The 19241-nt window shown below is 42.3% G+C and overlaps 1 protein-coding gene across 2 annotated transcripts in view; it reads right to left on the reverse strand.

The window, feature by feature from the left end:
- The window catches only part of FBXO46 (F-box protein 46), a 151154-nt gene extending 132426 nt beyond the window's left edge, over positions 1 to 18728 (reverse strand). The window contains exon 1 of one of the 2 annotated variants that reach the window (XM_086938363.1): positions 18547 to 18728. The gene's annotated coding sequence lies outside the window, so the exon portion shown is untranslated. The remainder of the gene's footprint in view (positions 1 to 18546) is intronic. The other variant, XM_086938364.1, reaches the window with a different exon arrangement.
- Positions 18729 to 19241: the final 513 nt, after the last annotated feature.

Raw genomic sequence — 19241 nt, forward strand, 5'->3', positions numbered from 1 at the left:
TTTCATCACACATGCTGCCTCTTCAACCTTCTCATGTACAATACCTTGCTTAATTGAGTTACTCAATTCCTTTACACAACCCAACATCTGATCCACTCTTTTGGCAACATTGATCACTTCAAGAGGAGGTTCATCCTTGAGCCATAACTCCTCTCGGATCTGATCACTGCTACCCCTCAAAAACGAACCTGTTCTTTCTTCTGTGGCCCCATCAAATTGACATGTTGAAGCTAGCTTCCTTAAACTAGTAATGTAATCTTCAACATATTCATCTCTTCCTTGTTCCCTTAGTCCAAAATAGTATTGTTCCATTATTGTGCTAACCTTTGGCAGGTAATGTTGATCTAACTTCAACATACAGTTCATTTACATTTTGCACCTCTTCAGCACTCGCATCAGGTAAGGTTTCTAATTCTTGTTCTCCCCCTTGCCCCCCCCCCTTACAAGCAGAGCAACAGAAGAAAGAATTTTCTTTCCGCACTTAAGTTTCACAGGCTCTTGCATAGTTAATAAAAATATATTTATACTTTTTCCACCCTATTGGTGGATAACCTGGAGCAGCTAAAAAACTGTGGTGGGGTCAGGTCCGCCATGTTTCATCACCTATGATATAAACATGTACTGTGAGTTGAAGTGTGCGCTCCGATTAATGGCAACTAAAAACAAATGTTCCAAATGCACACCATAGTTAAAGAAACAGATATTACTGGGCGGGATTATAAGGAGGGATGGGTGGAGTTTTTAATTCCGGCTGCAGAATGGGAGGAATTTAGTATTCAATTCCTCCACTGTAGTTATCAGCAGCACTGTATTCTTCAAGGAGCAGTGCTGCATGGCAAAAATTTGCTGCGGGTGATACGAGTTACAAACTGCATTCACGTCACGTAGTCAATTGTGTTAGTCTCTCCGTTGCCTTTTTCTCAGGTGCCGGACAGGCGTCCTTTCTACATTGCACTACATTGCATTGCACAAACCAATCGCAGTTTGGGGAAGGGAGGATATGGCTGATCTACCTAATATATTCATATGAAGCGCAACTCAGCTCCTTAGCCCAGTCAAGATGGGGACAAATTAGATCAATAGCATGGGTGCAGTTCTGGTAAAGGCTTCAAGTGACCAATAGATGGGTCAACTTGAAGTTTGAACTAAAGAAAAGATTAGAGTCAGGTTCAAGCAATAAATACAGGCAGCACGGGCGCTGATGGTAACTAATCTGAAGCACTGAAATGTGTCCCCTCCCGTGTCACAAAGCAGCCAATAGCGAATGTCAGAGGCATCCAAACCTCCTGTGAGCACTGTTCCCTCCATTCACCAGTTAGAGCCCGTGCCAGGTTTGCTACTTTGCAGTTGTCTGAGCCCTGCTGGAGGGCAGGGCTGTTCTGAGGCCCTCGGACTGCCTCAAGTGATTGCTTACGCTTAACCCACCGTTGTTTCTGCAACAGGAGGAGAGACCCTGGGCTTGGGGTGCTTTAGTTTCAGGACACACGGCTAGTGCTGCTGGCAGAGGCACGCTGACAGACCCCAGCGCAGAAGAGGCGCAGATGGAGCCAAGCTCACCCTGCGGCTGCACTCATGCCGCTGCATGGCTGCTGCTGCTCATCTCGGCCTGGGACAGTTGCCTGCACCACTCACCCCCAAAGCAACAGCACACCAGACACCAGGTGAGGAGATCACCTGAGGCGCTAGTAACTTCCTTTGAGCTGGGGTTGCAGATGAACGTACGAGTGGAATTGCATTATGTGCATACAGACGGGGGATTGATTCATATATATATCTGAAGGCAGGAGGCGTCAAGGGGGGAGGTCAGTTGCTTCTTACTAGGAGACTACAGTTACCTTGAAAGTTTCAGAAACAAATAACGTGAAGTGCAGTATCAGTATGTGATTTTGTGCATCTAGTATCAAATCCATTTATAGATGCTCTTGCCTGCTGTGCAACATTTACAGTTAAATCAATTAAGAACATTTCCACATTAAGAACAGTGAAGAGTAGGTCTCCTGTGTCTGTAGCGTATTTTACGGTTTAGAAAGGGAGTGGTAAAAATCCCATTCCGCTGTTATTCATGTTCACTTTACTTTTGCTTGCCGATGTAAAATTGAAGGTCCTCCGATTATCATCATAGGTTGCCACTGTTGCACTCCATGTATTTTAAACAGCAAGACTAATCTTTTAAGGATAAAAAAGCATAAAGAAATAGCTTGTCACTGTCAATACTAGAATGGTAATTAGCGTAGAGAAACAAATAAAATGGAAGTTTCTGTCTCGTAATCTGGAGGCGCAGACAAAAGACCAGACATAATAACGCTGGGTGATAACAATTTAATGACCTCTTTCTGCACGCTTCAGTGAAGGAAAGCTTTCAAGATATGCCAAAAGGGTGAACGGAACTCTGTGGAATTTCACAGAGTTTTTATGCAACTCCGCAGAGTCCGACTCCATGAGTTCCGCCCACCCCTAATTATAAGATGCGCCCTTCAAAATGGTGTAGGCAAAATCCCTTTAACTCCAGCTGTTGTAGGTGTGCTTATCATTGCTGTATAAGCATGTTTCAATATGTCCTTCTCCCCTTAATAAATATACTGCCAGGTGGAACGCTTTATCCCTCTTACTGGTCAATTAAAGTTACATCAAACTTACAAAACGGCCACATCCATTATTGCTAAACAACGAAAGAGTAGAACAATATGTAAAGGCTTTGGCTGTAAAGTCAGATAGTACACCTGTTCCACGATGAGCACCTATACATTCGGTGTATTTTCAATAGGCAGTAGAGCTTGTTTCAATATATGAACCTGTTCCAAGATGGCCACCCATACAAGTTATATTTTCTATGGACAGTAGAGCTTGTTTCAGTAGGCAAACCTGTTCCAAGGCAGCCACCCATATATTTATTATTTTTTCTATAGGAAGTAGAGCTTGTCTTAATAGATGAGCCTGTTCCAAGATAACCACCCATACCTTTGTTATGTTTTCAGTGGGCAGTAGAGCTTGTCTCAACAAGTGAGCCAAGATAGTCACACTCCACATAGAGACCTGTTTTTAAAAGAAATAGCTCTAGTCCCTGAATTCGGCAGTCCCATCACCACGCAGCTATGTTTAACACGATTTGAGCTTCAGATGCGAGAATAGAACTCCCAGACTGTACAAAGAAATTACTCAGAAGCGCCTGCTCCGTTTTTTTTCCAGCCAAAACTGGTAAAGTGCACCACAACTTGTTCAACACCCATCTCACTAATTCCTTCAGCAGGCAGTGCTGACATCAACTCCAGCTATAATCAGCCATTGAGGTGTACAACCAGTGGCTGCTCGCACAGGTAACGCTGTGGGGCGGCGGGCATGAAAGGGGCTTGGTGGGGGGGGGGGGGGGTAGTGGAGTGTGACATACAAAGGAGAATGAAGTAAAGAAAGAAATAAAAGCCCTTACTTTGCGCTTGCAGCATCGCGGACTAGCCCCCCCACCCAGCCCCGCCCCAGAGCGTTACCTGTGGGATTAGCCACTGTGTTCAACCCAGCTCGCCGCCAGTGTAACATGTTCCTTATTATTGCACAGGACATCTGAGAAGCCAGTTCAGGTAACAGCTTATTCAAAACACCCCAGCCAGCTCCTCTGTTCAGCCCAACTCACTACTCTGGAATGCTGTGATATAACATTCCAAGGTTGCTGGACTTCGAACAATGAGCACTAGCCAGATGACACCATGTCCTAAGACATCACACACATTATATTACCTACTGGCCGTCGCCGGTAAGTAGTTATAGTTAGGACCTATTATTCATAGTAAAATCGCAACATTCTATTCCCAATAACTTTGGCGCTGGATGACAAATCTTCGCACAATTTTAAAAAACTTCTGGCCCGCTATAGAAAACCAAAAGGTCTTAAGAAATCCAGGTGAGGCGAAGTAAGGTTAAACTGATAAGTTTAATCCAAGGTTTACAACCACAGGAGGAGCGCCTCACCAGTCCGAAGTCCGATCAGCAACTGACAAAGCCCATCGAACACCAGACTGCTGAAGGCTCCCAACAATCAAAGGAATACATTCTCCAATACATTCTTATGATGACATCAGTAAACAAGAATTGCAATACACTACAATACCTTCCCCCTTTTGCACAAAAAAAACAACAAAAAAAACAAAAAAAATACCAAACTTAAGAAATAAACTCATTGTATCTAGAGGGAACTTTCCTGATACGACCACTCCGACTACAAGAAGGAATGGAAACCGTTTCAGAACTGCACGATGGAAGAGAAAAAGGAAGTAGAAGAATTAACCCCACCGTCCTGTTGTAACCAATGCATCCAATCACACCCTTCCTGTAAAAGCAAACTTTTCTTCTCTCTGATAAGAGCAGCTTGGTCCTCAGACAATCTTACCACCTGTCTAACATTCCACCAACCTTTCTCTCCCAAAAACACAGCATTCTTACCAACTTTAGAAACCTGAACTGGACTCGTAAAAATAGAATTACCTTTAGAAACCTTGAAAGGTTTCTTGATCATAACCCAGTCTCCAACCACAAACTGCAAATCCTTCACATTCTTAACTTTATCAAAATTTGCCTTCATCACTTCCTGTTTACGCTTAACAGTCGAATCGAGATCTTCCTGAGTCCCCTTAGCAAGACCAGGACTCTTGTTATGAAGCCAAGAAGGAAACAAAGGAGAATGAACTTTCCTCCCCCTTAACAATTCAAATGGAGACACCTGGGTCGTAGTGAGGCGAGATATAATTCCAAACCTTTTTCTCCAAAAATTTCCCTACATCCAAACCAGAAGCTATCGCAGTCTGAATACCTTCCTTCAAAATCTTGTTTCCACGCTCCACCAAGCCATTTGAAGATGGTGAATAAAGCGCCACTTTCAACTGTTTAATATCATGCACTTCTAAAAACTTGCGCATTTTGTCAGACACAAAGTGTGTACCGTTAACAGTCACCAAAACCTGAGGCGCCCCTTCCAGCAAAAATACCCTTTCCAAAAATGAAATGGTATTATCAGAATTCGGAGTCTCAACAAATCTATAATACATCCATTTTGAAAAGTAATCAATGGCTAAAATGAGAAAGCTCTTCCCATCCGGCAGAACATTATAAGGGCCAGAGAAATCCAAACCTACTTTCTCCCAAGCACTCCCAGGAAACTGAGTAGGCAGTAGAGGGGCATCATGCGTTTTCCAATGCTTATCAGAAAGTAAACACTCCTGACAATTATTAACTAAAGCCCTTACCTGAGCATCAATGCCAGTCCACCAGTAATGTGACTTAATTCTCATACTAGTTTTTGTCACTCCTAAATGACCAACGTGAGCAAATTTCACAATCACATTTCTCAAACTACTAGGAGGGACAAATCTATCACCCCTCAGCAATATACCATCTTTCACAGAAAGTTCCTCCGCAACCGGAGAGAAACACTTAAGGTCACCAGATAAATTTCTTGAATCAGACCATACCCCAGAAGAAAATTCTAGAGCTTGGGATAAAACCGTATCCTTCAAACAAGCATTTTTCCACTCGACTTCCAAAAAAACAGAGTTCCATTCCTCAATGGCATCCACCACAGACACACACTCCACGTCCTCTTCTACCAAATCCTCCCCATCATCCTTGTCCATCAACATCCTGGAGAAACAATCTGCCCTGAAGTTCTTGCCACCCGCAATATGCCTTCATTTGAAATTAAATTCCTGAAGTTTAGAGACAAGCCTGGTCAACCTAGGAGACATACTGTTTGTTCCCGTAACCTTGGAAAAAATAAAAGAAAGGTTTGTGATCCGAGAGCATAATGAATTTCCTCCCACAGATGTACATTTTGAACTTTTGTGCCGCCCACACACAGGCCAGTGCCTCCCTTTCAAATCGTACTATAGTGTTTCTCAAACTCCTTCAATGACCTGGAAGCAAAATCCACTGTTTGCTCTTTACCATCCACTTGTTGGCTTAAAACCGCCCCCAAGCCTTTCATGCTCGCATCCACTGAGATAATACACGTGCAATCATCCCTAAACGCCTGAAGGACCTGCGCAGAAACAATCAATTCCTTGACCTTAATAAAGGACTCATCCAAATCCTTAGACCAGACAAACTTCTGACCTTTTTTGAGTAACAACCGCAGAGGTTCCACAGCTTGAGCATAATTAACAACAAATCTAGCATAATATTCGGCCAGACCTAAAAATGAGAGCATCCTTGTCCACTGGTGGTTTTGCTTCTTTCAAGGCCCTAACCACAGAAAATGTTGGTCTAATACCGGATTCCGAAACTGTATGGCCCAAATACTCCAACTCAGGCACTCCAAATTTACATTTGTCTTCCCTCACAGTCATCCCTCTTGCCTTAAGAATTGAAAGAACCTTCCTCAGTAAAACATTGTGTTAATCCATTGTCTGGGCGAAAATCAAAATGTCATCCAAATAAGCTTGTACCCCCACCAGGTCTTTGAATAAGGAGTCCATAAGCCTTTGAAAGACGCTAGCCGCCGATACAAATCCAAACTGAAGCCTCAAAAACTTAAAAGCTCCGAATGGGGTGACAAAGGTAGTCAGTTCCTGAGACTCCCTAGCCAAAGGCACCTGGTGGTAGGCCGATTTCAAGTCCAACAGTGAGAACCATTTAGCCCCACCTAAATTTGCCAACAATTCATGGATCTTAGGTAGCGGGTGACAGTCTACCTTTATATTTTTATTGAGACCTCTGAGGTCCGCACATAGCCTAATCTCATTGTTCTTTTTTCGGGCAACGACAATGGGAGCGACCCAATGGGAGGATTCAGAAGGCTCGATAATTCCATTTTTGCATAAATCCTCTAACATTTTCTTTAGTTCCGCCCTGACACTTAAAGGAACTGGATGAACCTTAGGAGAAACTGGAGTTGCCCCAGGAATTAATCTAATTTTGTGTTCAGCGCCTTTCACTAAACCAATCTTATCACTGAAAACATTTTTTAATTCATTAAGCAGATCTGAGCGCTCTATCTTTGCCCCCTCAACAAAACAAATAGGGAATTCACGAACTTTAATGGGATTTTCAACACCCGGGACTAAATACAAACCCATTTTGGCCAAGTCCTTCCATCCCACAATATCTTTCCCTTTAATAGCCACATAGATCTTTGTAACAATAGATCTTCCAAGGACCTGCAGATTTCCCAAGACAAATCCCAACATATCTATATCTTTTTCTCCGAAAGCTTTCGGATTTACATCTGATTGAGTCAAATTCACATTTCTCCCCCACTTTTCATAGAAGGTAGTATCACGTAGAATAGTGATAGGCGAACCCGAGTCAGACATAACAGGAACCTTAATGTCATCAATAGAAGCATCACATAAAGGACCCCTGATAAAAGTTGGATTGTCATCTGTTTCCACAATCAATAACAGATTGTCAAAATACTCAGAACAATCTTCCACATCCACACAGTTAACCTTAAGAGGTTTCTTTTGAAACCTACATACTTTCTGAAAATGGCCAATTTTCTTACAACCTGTGCAGCGTTTATTAAAGGCTGGGCACCCTTTAAAATTCCCCATGTGAAATTTAGATCCACATCTGAAACAGGAACCCTGCTTAGATTGATTTTGACTTGGTTTGCTGACCCATTTTTCTTTCCCTCCAACAGCATATAGACCCTCCTCCTCAAATTCATCTGAAACCAAATTCACTTTAGGAGAGTAATAAACCATCATTGCTTTTGTAGAAATTATAGATCTTTCAATGCTAAGACTAAGATATATGACCTCAGATAAAGAGGGATTTTTTCAGCTAAGAATCATTTCTTTAACCTTAGGAGAAGCACAATTAAAAACAAATTAGTCTCGAATATAGTTATCGAGAAGAGGACCAAAATCACAGGTGATAGCTAAGACACTCAAAGCAGAAATATATTCATCAATTTTTCTCATCTTCTTTTTGTTTTCTTTTATAAAATTTGTGCCTCTCAAACATAATGTTGGGCGATTCCTCAAATAGTTTTTTAAGTCTTGCAATAGCTTCCACATACACATTCCATAGTCTATCACCTGACTGGCCAGAAGGAGGAGGAATAGGAACGAGACTATTAAAAATGCATTGAGCAGCCAAACCTAAACTGCCAAATAATAAAGCAAATTTGCGAGGGGGAGCATAATCGGTAGCATCAATGGCTACAATATGGTTTTCAAACAAACCAAACCATGCGGACCATAATAATATAGGCTTTCCAGGTTTATCTCAAAAAGGAGGAGGTTGAGTGACCTCTTTTACAGAAGACATTTCTTAAAGAAATTTGTGAGAAAAACAGGATTTGTCACTTGACACCTGTAAAATACCACCACAATTATGGAATAAAAAGCCCCCTCTTTTTTTTTTTTTTTTTAAAGAAAAAAAAAAAAAAAAACACAAATACAGAATAAATACAATTCCAAAGAAAAGGTGTGCGAATCACCGGTGGTGTTGTCGCCCGAAGGGCTGAAGGCTCCGAAGTATTCTGTAGATTCACACGAAGAAATGAAGATTTCCGTGGGCTGTGTTAACTCCTACCAGCGTCCGTAGAAGAACATGACAGAATTTAATAAAAACGATGTTTGAATAATCAAGAGCGCTACGATGCTTTTGTAAGCATAAATGAAGCCTTGTAGGAGTTCTGTAGTTTCCGACGAATGAAGACTCCTTGCGTTCCAGCTGCTTCCAAGTTTTACAAAGATGGCCGCCGGGAAACGTGAAACATCCGACGTCACACGCAGCTACTCCCACAATGCACCGCTAGACGTCACAGCCACACAGAGAACTCCAGCAATGCCGAGAAGAAAGTTCCAAGGAATCGTTCGGAGGATGCTTATTAAAAAATGCAGGTGCGTGCCAGTTTCCGTTATAGTCACGAAGACATAGCGCAGCGCGCCGACTTGAAAGAGATTAAAATAAGGCACTCAATACCACAAAAGTCACAGAAAGTCTTCCGCACTACACCGCATGGACTTGTTAGGGTTTGAAATAATATACACCAAAACGCAAAGACAGAGCAAGTCTATCTTACGTCAAATCCAGATAAACAGTTCAGACTTAATCCTTAACTTTTCATGCATCCATTCCGAGGAAAACAAACTTGCCACAGTACTTACAGGGAAAAGACTTTCCCGTTACGAGAATTAGTGGCAGAGTTAAAATGCCATCTGATGCGTGGGTGGCAGAGTTAAAATCCCATCTGATGCGTGGGTCGGTGGTTGAAACAAATCCCGATCGTCGCCAATATGCAGAAGACCAAAAGGTCTTAAGAAATCCAGGTGAGGCGAAGTAAGGTTAAACTGATAAGTTTAATCCAAGGTTTACAACCACAGGAGGAGCGCCTCACCAGTCCGAAGTCCGATCAGCAACTGACAAAGCCCATCCAACACCAGACTGCTGAAGGCTCCCAACAATCGAAGGAATACATTCTCCAATACATTCTTATGATGACATCAGTAAACAAGAATTGCAATACACTACACCCGCTCCGGTCCGCTCCAATCTTGAAAGTTTCAGGGTGATTTGGTAAGCAAGGAAGGGGGGGGGGGGGGCTCGAGAAAAAAAAAAAAGGGGGGGGGGCCCAAAACGTGTTTTCCCTATGCAATTTTCCATAGGAAACTTTAGACACAGCTACAGCCCGAACTGCTGAAAGGAATTTGGCAAAAAGGTAGCCCTTGGTTCAGAAAGAGACCCTTTTGTTAAATGGTGTAAATCCATTCAGTAGTTGCTGAGAAAATCAAATTTTTAAAAATATTGATATCTATGGCCACAGAGAATCCGCATACCCTGCCGATCACGAGCTGCATTCTAATTGGCTGTCAACAGTCCAAAGCATGAACTGTTGGCAGCCATCTTGTGCCTCTGTAGAAGCGAGGTGCAAGAAAACAGTCAAATGAAGCAACAAAACAAGAATAGGGGGCAGGGTTGAAACACCCTGGCCCCCTGGGCCTGCTTAGGGGGTCCCACAAGGACCTCCAGGGTCAAAAAAAGCATTTTTTTTTTTTTAACGCCGTGATGCGCACGGTGCGTAGATACAGCCGCGAAAATGAAAGAAAAAAAAAATAAATAAAAACAAAAAAAAGAAGCGCGGGCTCCGGTGCTTCGTTTAAATAAAGCCCCAGGGTGGGCCAGGTCCCGGGGGCAGAAACAAAAGTGGGGGGGCCCAATCCCTCCCACACTGCCCCGGGGACCGCCACCCCCCGGGGCATTGATTTTTAAGATGGGGGGCATCCAAGACCCCCCCTCAAGCCCCGGAGACCGCCACCCCTGGGGCATTTATTTATATATTTTCGGGGGTGGGGGCACTCAGCACCCCGCTGCCCCGGGGACTGTCCCCCCCCCCCCCCCCCCCCAGCGCTTTTATGTTAAAAAATAATTCCAGGGTGGGGGGGGGGGGGGGGGAGCCCCCTCACACGCCCTGAGGACCGCAACCTCCCCGGGGCTCCAATTATTAAAAAATGGGGGGTAATGTAATGTAAATTGGCATTTATAAAAGGGCAAGCGGTCACTCCGCAAGGAGTATCCTGGCGCTGAGAGATTGGCAATTAGAGTAGGTCCTATAACATACTAGCTCGTCTCCCGGTTAAATCAGCGCCAGACAGCAGACATCGGAGATGTATATCCAGGTCTTCAATGCCTTCCTAAATTGAGTTTCAGGTTTCTGTAATCTTAAATTGATTGGGAGTGCGTTCCAGGCTTTGGTCCCCAGAACGGCAACAGTTTTTCCTCCTTTTGTTATCAGTCTGAAGATGGGAGGTTTCATGAGTTTAGCTGTGGAGGACCTAAGAGTCCTGGTAGTGGTAAAGGGGAAGAACCGTGCTGAGAGATACTTGGGTCCTAATTTAAGCATGGCTCCATAAGGAATTAAAAGGATTTTAAAAAGGATACTTTTATGAAACGGGAGCCGATGCAGAGGTGTATGCGCCGCTGATGCAGACGCTTATCATGGTTTTATTCTCTCCTGCAAGGAGGTTGTTGCAGTAGTCCAAGCGCGAGAGAATTAGGGCCACTGCTAATGATTTCCTTGCCGGAAGTGGGATCAAATCAAAGAATTTCTTTACTGATCTTCTTAGGCTAAAGCAGTTCCCTGCTGTGGCTGACGCGTGCAGGAGAAAGGAAAGCACAGTATAATACTGTACCCCTCGATTTTTTGCTATTTTAACCATATCTGGTAGGGGAGTAGTTCCCTCTGGCCACCACATGTCTGGAAGGAAAGTTACATCTTTCCCAATGGGAAGGATTTCCGTTTTATCGGTATTACATTTAAGATGGTTATCCCTCATCCGCTGGATAACTTGCGATAGGCAGCATTTAAAGTTCAATTCAGCCTCTGTGTTGTCATTGTCGAGAGATACGATCATTTGAGTATCATCTGCATAGGACGTTACTTCGATTCCGAAGGAACTTATAAGAGATGAGCAGGCCATATAAATAGGCCATATAAATATTGAACAACAGTGGGCTCAATGAGGAGCCTTGTGGAACTCCTGTTATGATTTTCTCCGTCAAGAGGAAAGTATCTAGGGTCACCGCTTGTCTACGGTTGGTAAGAAATGATTTAATCCATTCCAGAGCAGTGCCTGAAATGCCGCCGCATTCGAGTCTCTTTAGAAGGATGTCATGCGAGATGGTATCGAACGTAGCCGACAAATCGAATAGGATCAGGACTGCTTTCCTGCCATGGTCTGCTAGGATTTTTAGGGCCTCAGTGACTTTCAGAAGGGCTATTTTAGTTGACTGCTTCGGTCGGAAGCCAGATTGTTGCAGATGGAGAATATTAGCTGCTTCAATTAATTTAGTAAGTTCCTTATGTACCCATTTCTCTGTTATTTTACCTAACACGGGGAGTAATGAAATGGGCCGGAGATTACAAAGCACTAAGGGGTCAATATTCTGTTTCTTTTTGAGAGGTTTTACCAGGGCCAGTTTCCACTCTTCTGGTACTATGCCTGTACTTAGTGAATAATTAACTATTTTGGTTTATGACAGGGTTGACTAGATCAATAATTTTATGGAGGATCATGGGGGGACAGGCATCTAAAGGAGAACCTGATTTGCAAGCCATGATAGCCTCGTGAGTCGATTCTAAATGTACCGGTTTAAAGGTTTTAATGCAGTGAGTATGGGAGCTGATTCTGTGGAATCATCCCCATTGTGACTGAGTGATTAAAAAATTCTTTTGAATATTAAGAATCTTTTCTTCAAAGTAGGTTGAGATGTCATTGCACAGAGTTTGTGAAGGAGGTATTTCTTTCTGCAACCCTTTGGGGTTGGTAAAAGATTTTATGATCGAGAAGATAGCTTTTTGGTCTAAATTGGCCTCCATTATTTCCTTTGAATAGTTTTCTTTTCAAGAAATGCTGATATGGTGGTGATAGAATAGCTTATAGAAAGAGCAGAAAACTCTATCTACACTATTAGACGACCTTCTCCACTTACGCTCCTGTTGCTTACAACTGGAATGATTTAATGCTAAATCGGGCGTAAACCAAGGGGCCTTTGAGTTTTTGATTTTTTGTTCTTGTGGTGTTTCTCTAGTGGCATTAGCTTGTTGCAAACCATCGTAAGCCAGGAGTGGATAAGACAAGAGTCTCCTCCCCCCCCCCTGGATTTTCTGTCAGAGCGGGCGTGAGTGCTTGTGCATGGGTGGCCAGCTTCGGATTGTCAACTAGTTGAGCCCATTTACGTCTGGGTTGAGAGTCATGGGATGGTAAATCAGAGAGAGTTTTCTGTGGCATCATGATTATAAGTGGTACCAGAAAAAGGTCTGACCAAATCAGCGGGACAGCGGTGTCTACTGATGGGGTCTGCTCCAACTTCACAGCCCTATCTAGGATATGGCCCGCCTGATGAGTTGGAAGCTCCGCCAGTTGGTTCAAAGTAAGGAGCTCTATACTTTGAAGGAAATTGGTCCGTGACGGACCCCCAAGTCCCGGGGACCACCACCTCCAGGGGCTTTGTAATTGTTGGGTGGGGGGGCCGTGTGGCCCCCCTCCTGGAGCCCTCAATGGCCCTGGGGACAGCCACCCCCCAGGGCCGGCCCCTGCAGTGTCCTGGGGTGCCTACCCCGAGACATTGCTGTTTGCTATGGGAAGGCGGGCTCCCACTCTCCCATAGAAAACTCTGCTTTGGTATTTGGAAGAGAGAGCAGGTTTGGAGGAAACCTGCTCGCTCTTCCAAATACCAAAGCAGAATTGCTTTTCCACATGGAGAGCTGCATGTCAGCAGCTCCCCATGTGGAAAAGCAATGCCAGTTCCCAGAGGATGCGGGGAGGCGGCAGGCACCGTGGGGGCATTCGGGCTCCCCCCACGGTCCCCATCATTGTGTATAGGCCCCGGGGGATGGGGTCCCCGGGGCGAATAGAAATTAGTGCTAGAAGCCAGGTTTTTTTTTACTAAAACATTTGGAGTCGAGACCCCTGGTGTAAACGTGCTGGGTGCACGACTCCAAGCAAAAAATATGTAATCTTTTTTAAATATAAATCTAGCTTATATGTTTAGATTTTGGGTGGCTCTAAAAAGAGCTCTTGTGTTTCTAGAATGGCGGCTACAATCCCCGCACCAACCGTGATGGGTTCGCGACTCCAAAAAAATATAGAAAAAAAAAAAAAAAATATATATATATATATATATATATATATATATATATATATTAAAACAAAAAATTAAACAATATTTCTGTTTGAATATTTTTTTAAGCATTTTTTTCTATTTTTTATTAAAAATATATATTATTTATTAACATTTTTTTTCAAATAAACAGTTAAAAAACTGTAGAAAATCAGTACCAAAAAATACATGACTATTATTACATTTAAAAAAAACATTTGAAATTCACTGAAAAAACCATAGGTTTCAGACACATTACAGTTAGGAATTAGTATTTTAAAAAACCTTACAAATTCACTGAAAAACCATAGGTTTCAGGGCTGTTATAGTTAGCTGGCATTTCACTCATAACAAACCATTGAAATTCCTGTTATAGTTAGTTCTGCTAACTATAACTCACGCGCCCGCAATGCACTGCTGATGAGGACACATATTACATCATTCATGACATGGTCAGTGACATCACTGATGACATCATCCACGTGACAATCTGATACACCTCATCACGCAGTAGTATAACCTTTCATCACTCACTGTGAAATACAAGTACCATTTTTGAAACCATTGACACACCAATACCAGTTTCTAAAAACCCACTCACTGATTCCTAGGTCTACACACCCATCTAATCACTCACCTATAGAATCACTCATACATGCGGTCACTGATCAATAGAATACTATCAAATGCACTTATACACCTATATCGACATTGACACACCAGCACAAATCCTAGTCAGCTATGCAGTCATCCTACTCACTTATGCAAACAAATCGATCACACATACATTTACTCAGCTAAACACTTAAACACCACCTCATGTATTCATACAGATAGTAACTCATACTTATAAAATCACTACTACAAGTATACAGTCATCCACACGGTCACACACAATCACTGCCTTTTATTTTTTTATTCGTTGGACATGTACCACTGAGATAGATATTTGCTCATCAACACACCCATAAACACACTCACTCAAACAACTATTTCCACACGCACTCTCAACCTCATATACCTAGTGAATCAACTATTCACACATCTTTGCACAGTCACACACCCCCACCCAACCACACACACACACACATTCACTCTCCTATACAAATACTCAGCGAACTAATCAATAACTAATATAGACTTTCATGTAGCTAGTGACCAACTGATGGAGCAGTTTACACAACTGTGATACTGACTAAACTGTGTGAATGTCTGTAAGTGAGACACTTTTAATTACTCACTTAAACAGTCGACAGTTACTAAACCCTCTCAATGCACATTGATTTATATATCACATTTAAATATCAAACCAAACCACCTTCACCGGATGATGTCATCAGTGATGTCATTGGAGATGTCATCAGTGATGTCACTGATCATGTCATGAATGATGTAATATGTGACATCAGCAATGCATTGCGTCCGCACAAGTTATAGTTAGCAGAACTAACTATAACGGAGGAATTTCAATGGTTTGTATGAGTGAAATGTCCAGCTAACTATAACAGCCCTGAAACCTATGTTTTTTTCAGTGAATATATATTACCTACTGGCGGTCGCCAGTAGGTATATATAGTTAGGACCTAGTTACCATAGGAAATTCCGAACATTCTATTGAGAATAACTTTGGCGCCGATTGAGGGATCTGCCTGTAATTTTCCTTAAATTTGCCTCAGCTCCTTCCCTGAAAGTTTCAGGGGGATTAGTCAAGCGGGGGGCGAGAAAAAAGGGGGTCCCAAAACGTGTTTTCCCCATGTTAATTTCCATAGGGACATTCTGACAAGGCTACAGCTTGAACAGCGTTACACCAGATTTGGCAAAATGGTAGGGACTGGTATGCAGCAGTGCCTTTTGTATGTTTAGTGTAAATCCCTCCAGTAGTTCTTGAGAAAATTGAATTTGATATTTTTAAAATGGCATTTTCTATGGGACCTTTAGACACGGCTACAGCCCGAACGGCTGAACGGAATTATACCAACCTTGGCAAAATGGTACAGACAGGTATGCAGTAGTGCCTTTTTATATTTGGTGAAAATCCCTCCAGTAGTTGTTGAGAAAATTGAATTTGAGCAAATTATATATCTATATGCGCTCACCGTACGCGCACCGTACGCGTACGTGCGTGTACCCTTACGTGCGCGTACCCTTACATGCGCGAGCGAGTTTCTGATTGGCTGGCAGTCGACTGTCAACATTCCAAATATAGTTAGGAATTAGCATTTAAAAAACCTTGCAAATTCACGTAAAAAAACATAGGTTTCAGGCCTTATATAGTTAGGAATTAGCATTTTAAAAACCTTGCAAATTCACTTAAAAAACCATAGGTTTCAGGCCTTATATAGTTAGGAATTAGCATTTAAAAAACCATTGAAATTGCTCCTATATAGTTAGTTGTACTAACTATATTTCGCGCACCCGCAATCCACTGCTGATTATGTCACATATTACATCATTCATGACATGGTCAGTGACATCACTGATGACATCTCAAATGACATCACTGATGACATCACATTTGACATCACTGATGACATCACTGATGAAATCTTTCATGTGATAATACGATGTACCTCCTCACACTCTAATATAACCTTTGATACACCCAGTGTTAAATACAGACTACCATTCTTGAAACTATTGACACACAAATACCAGTTACTACATACGCACTCACTGATTCCTAGGTCTACACACACACACATTCACTCATAGAATCACTCATACGTCACTCATCAATACAACACTATCATATGCACTCATACACCTATACAGACACTCACACACTGACACTTATCCATTGAGTTACTCACACACCTAATCAGTCATGCAAAGAATCAATAACACTTCCATTTCCTCAACTATACAGTTATACACACAACTCTTTACTTATTCAAACATATACTAACACATACTTACTCTCTTATACAAACACAATGATCCATATAGCCACTCGCACATTCAATGGCTCTCATGTATAGTCATTTATATATGCCAACTCTCACATGCACTGTGTTTTACATATGTACTTACTTGGACATGTAGCACTGAGATATCCATTCACTCACCAACACACCCATGCACACAGTCAACCGCCCATATAGCTGTTTCCACATGCACTCTTGAACTCATACACCTAGTGAATCAACTGCTCACACATCTATGCACAGAGTCACACACCTCCCAGCCACCCACACACACACTCAGTCTCCCATTCAAATACTTGGGCAACCAATCAATAACCCATATAGCCACTCATATAGCTACTGATCAACACATGCAGCAGCTTACACAACAACAGACATACTGATGCACACATTCACACAGTTTAGTCACTAACCCATGCATTTAGTAAGACACATTTAATCACTCACTCATACAGTCAGTCACGCACCTACTAAATCCTTCATCCAGACACTTCTACATCCACTCTTTCTTCAATATGTAAAACATATTTAAACTTTACAGAAACACACAGTCACTGGACGATGTCATCAGTGATGTCATTGGTGATGTCATCAGGGATGTCACTGACCATGTCATGAATGATGTAATATGTGACATCATCTGCAGTGGATTGCGGGTGGGCGAAATATAGTTAGTACAACTAACTATATAGGAGCAATTTCAATGTTTTTTTAAATGCTAATTCCTAACTATATATGGCCTGAAACCTATGGTTTTTAAAGTTAATTTGCAAGGTTTTTAAAATGCTAATTCCTAACTATATAAGGCCTGAAACCTATGGTTTTCTTTAAGTGAAAATATATATATACATACACACATACACATTCACTGGCATGTTTTAGATTGTGTTTTACTTCTTTAGAATGCATTTGATTGCAAGGATTTTTAGATTAAATAATTGCTTTTATGACAGAACGTTATTTGTTTTCATATATTTTATGGCTTTTTGTTAAGCCGAATAAAGATCTTTTAATGAACATATTATTAGGGTTTTGTAGACCATACTGTGTCAAATGCCCGCTTATACCTACAAAAAAATGGCACCGTTCTCCCATCAAGTCATTCAATAAACACCGAGGAAGATCATTGTACGTCGAAGGACTTAGACTCTATAACACTTCTTCCTGAGAGATCCAAAGCTAGCCACTTGTTGCTCAGAAAAACGTTTTAACCCATAGCTATTCAAATTTTCCTTCACTTACCTTAAAAGCAAAGGTTACAATCGAAGTACTTTGGGTTATCAGTTACCTGCTTGCACGCTTACCCTCGCCACATCGTTGTTTTAAGTACCCCAAAAGAAACCTACGTAGCCCTTTATAAATCATACGAACAAAGACACGTGCTGCGATAATAAAAATGCTCAGCATGTTGGTGCTGACACCTCAGAACAATGGAAGTTCTGATGGCCTCCTACATGCAACGTGGGTACTTCAGCGTGAAAAGGAACGGATTTCAAGAAACTTCCACACGCGCTTCTAAAAGAAATTGACTTGAGCACAGAATTGTTAGGAATTTTTAAGCGTGATAGGAGAAAACGTTCGTGTTGATATTACGTACAGATCGAAAGCCACTGCAGCAGGGATTTTACGGCATTTGCTACTCAGCAGCCCACAATCTGTAATATAGCGGAGCTCCACGTTGATCAGCTATTGTAATGCCCGCAATGTACAAGACAACGAAGCAGCACCCGTTAAACACAAGCTCATATCTATCCCCCCGAACCCCCCCCCCCCCTCCCCAAACAATGAACCCGAGGACGTTAACGCACTGGATTTCTTAAACCCATCTAATAAGCTTGGTCCTAGGTCAATTAAGGAAGATTGTGATGGATGGATGGTGCTTGCTCTTCACCTAGTCACGGATACAACTTCTCAACTAGCGTTCGAGCGATATTAATACATAGGCCCCAGCCATGCTACTGAAGTGTACAACTGTTCATCCTGACAAATAACACAACCGCATACCACCGAAGAACTCGATTTCACCTACCTGGCGCGACCGGTTGGAGTCTGCCACAGTAACCTGTCTGCTGTATTAGCATAACGAAGCAAGGGCCCTTCAATTGTAGAGTTCCAGCTCACAGTCTAGAACGTAGAACGACTTACATTTGTTGACAGCGACCTGGTCTGGGGGCGCCAATGGCAGGACTGGCTCTGGGGCATGCCCATATATGGAAGACAAGCCAGCTACCGGGCCAAGAGGGAGCATTGTAAAGAGACAGCCCAGAGAGGAAACGAATACGGAAGAGGGAGAGTGTCTAAAGATCTGGTCGATTAAGAAACGAACAGAACGTAGACAAACCGCTTAGTCCTTTCTCTATTTTTTTGCCCTTCAGAGTGGCTCCTGAGAACTGCAGGCTACGTTTGTGCCAGAATGTGAGAGGCTTGTGCCTGTGTGTTTTTTTCTAACAAAAAATGATAACGGAGCAGCCAGTGCTCCCGGCTGTAAACGGTGGGCACATATTTGTAAAACCAGCAAAATCGGGTAATTTCACGGAAATAGAAGAAGGGCTACCAATCCAATCCAATCCAATCCAAAAATCTTTATTTCGGCCATTTAGGCCATAAAAGATGCATAAAAAACATACAACGATATTAAAATCAGCATTGGAATGCATACAAGAACAAGTAACAACATTTCTTGACATTTAAAATCAGGTATATAAAGTGCATAAAAGGAGGAGC

The sequence above is a fragment of the Lissotriton vulgaris genome, chromosome 9, assembly GCF_964263255.1.
Source record: "Lissotriton vulgaris chromosome 9, aLisVul1.2, whole genome shotgun sequence".
NCBI lineage: Eukaryota > Metazoa > Chordata > Amphibia > Caudata > Salamandridae > Lissotriton > Lissotriton vulgaris.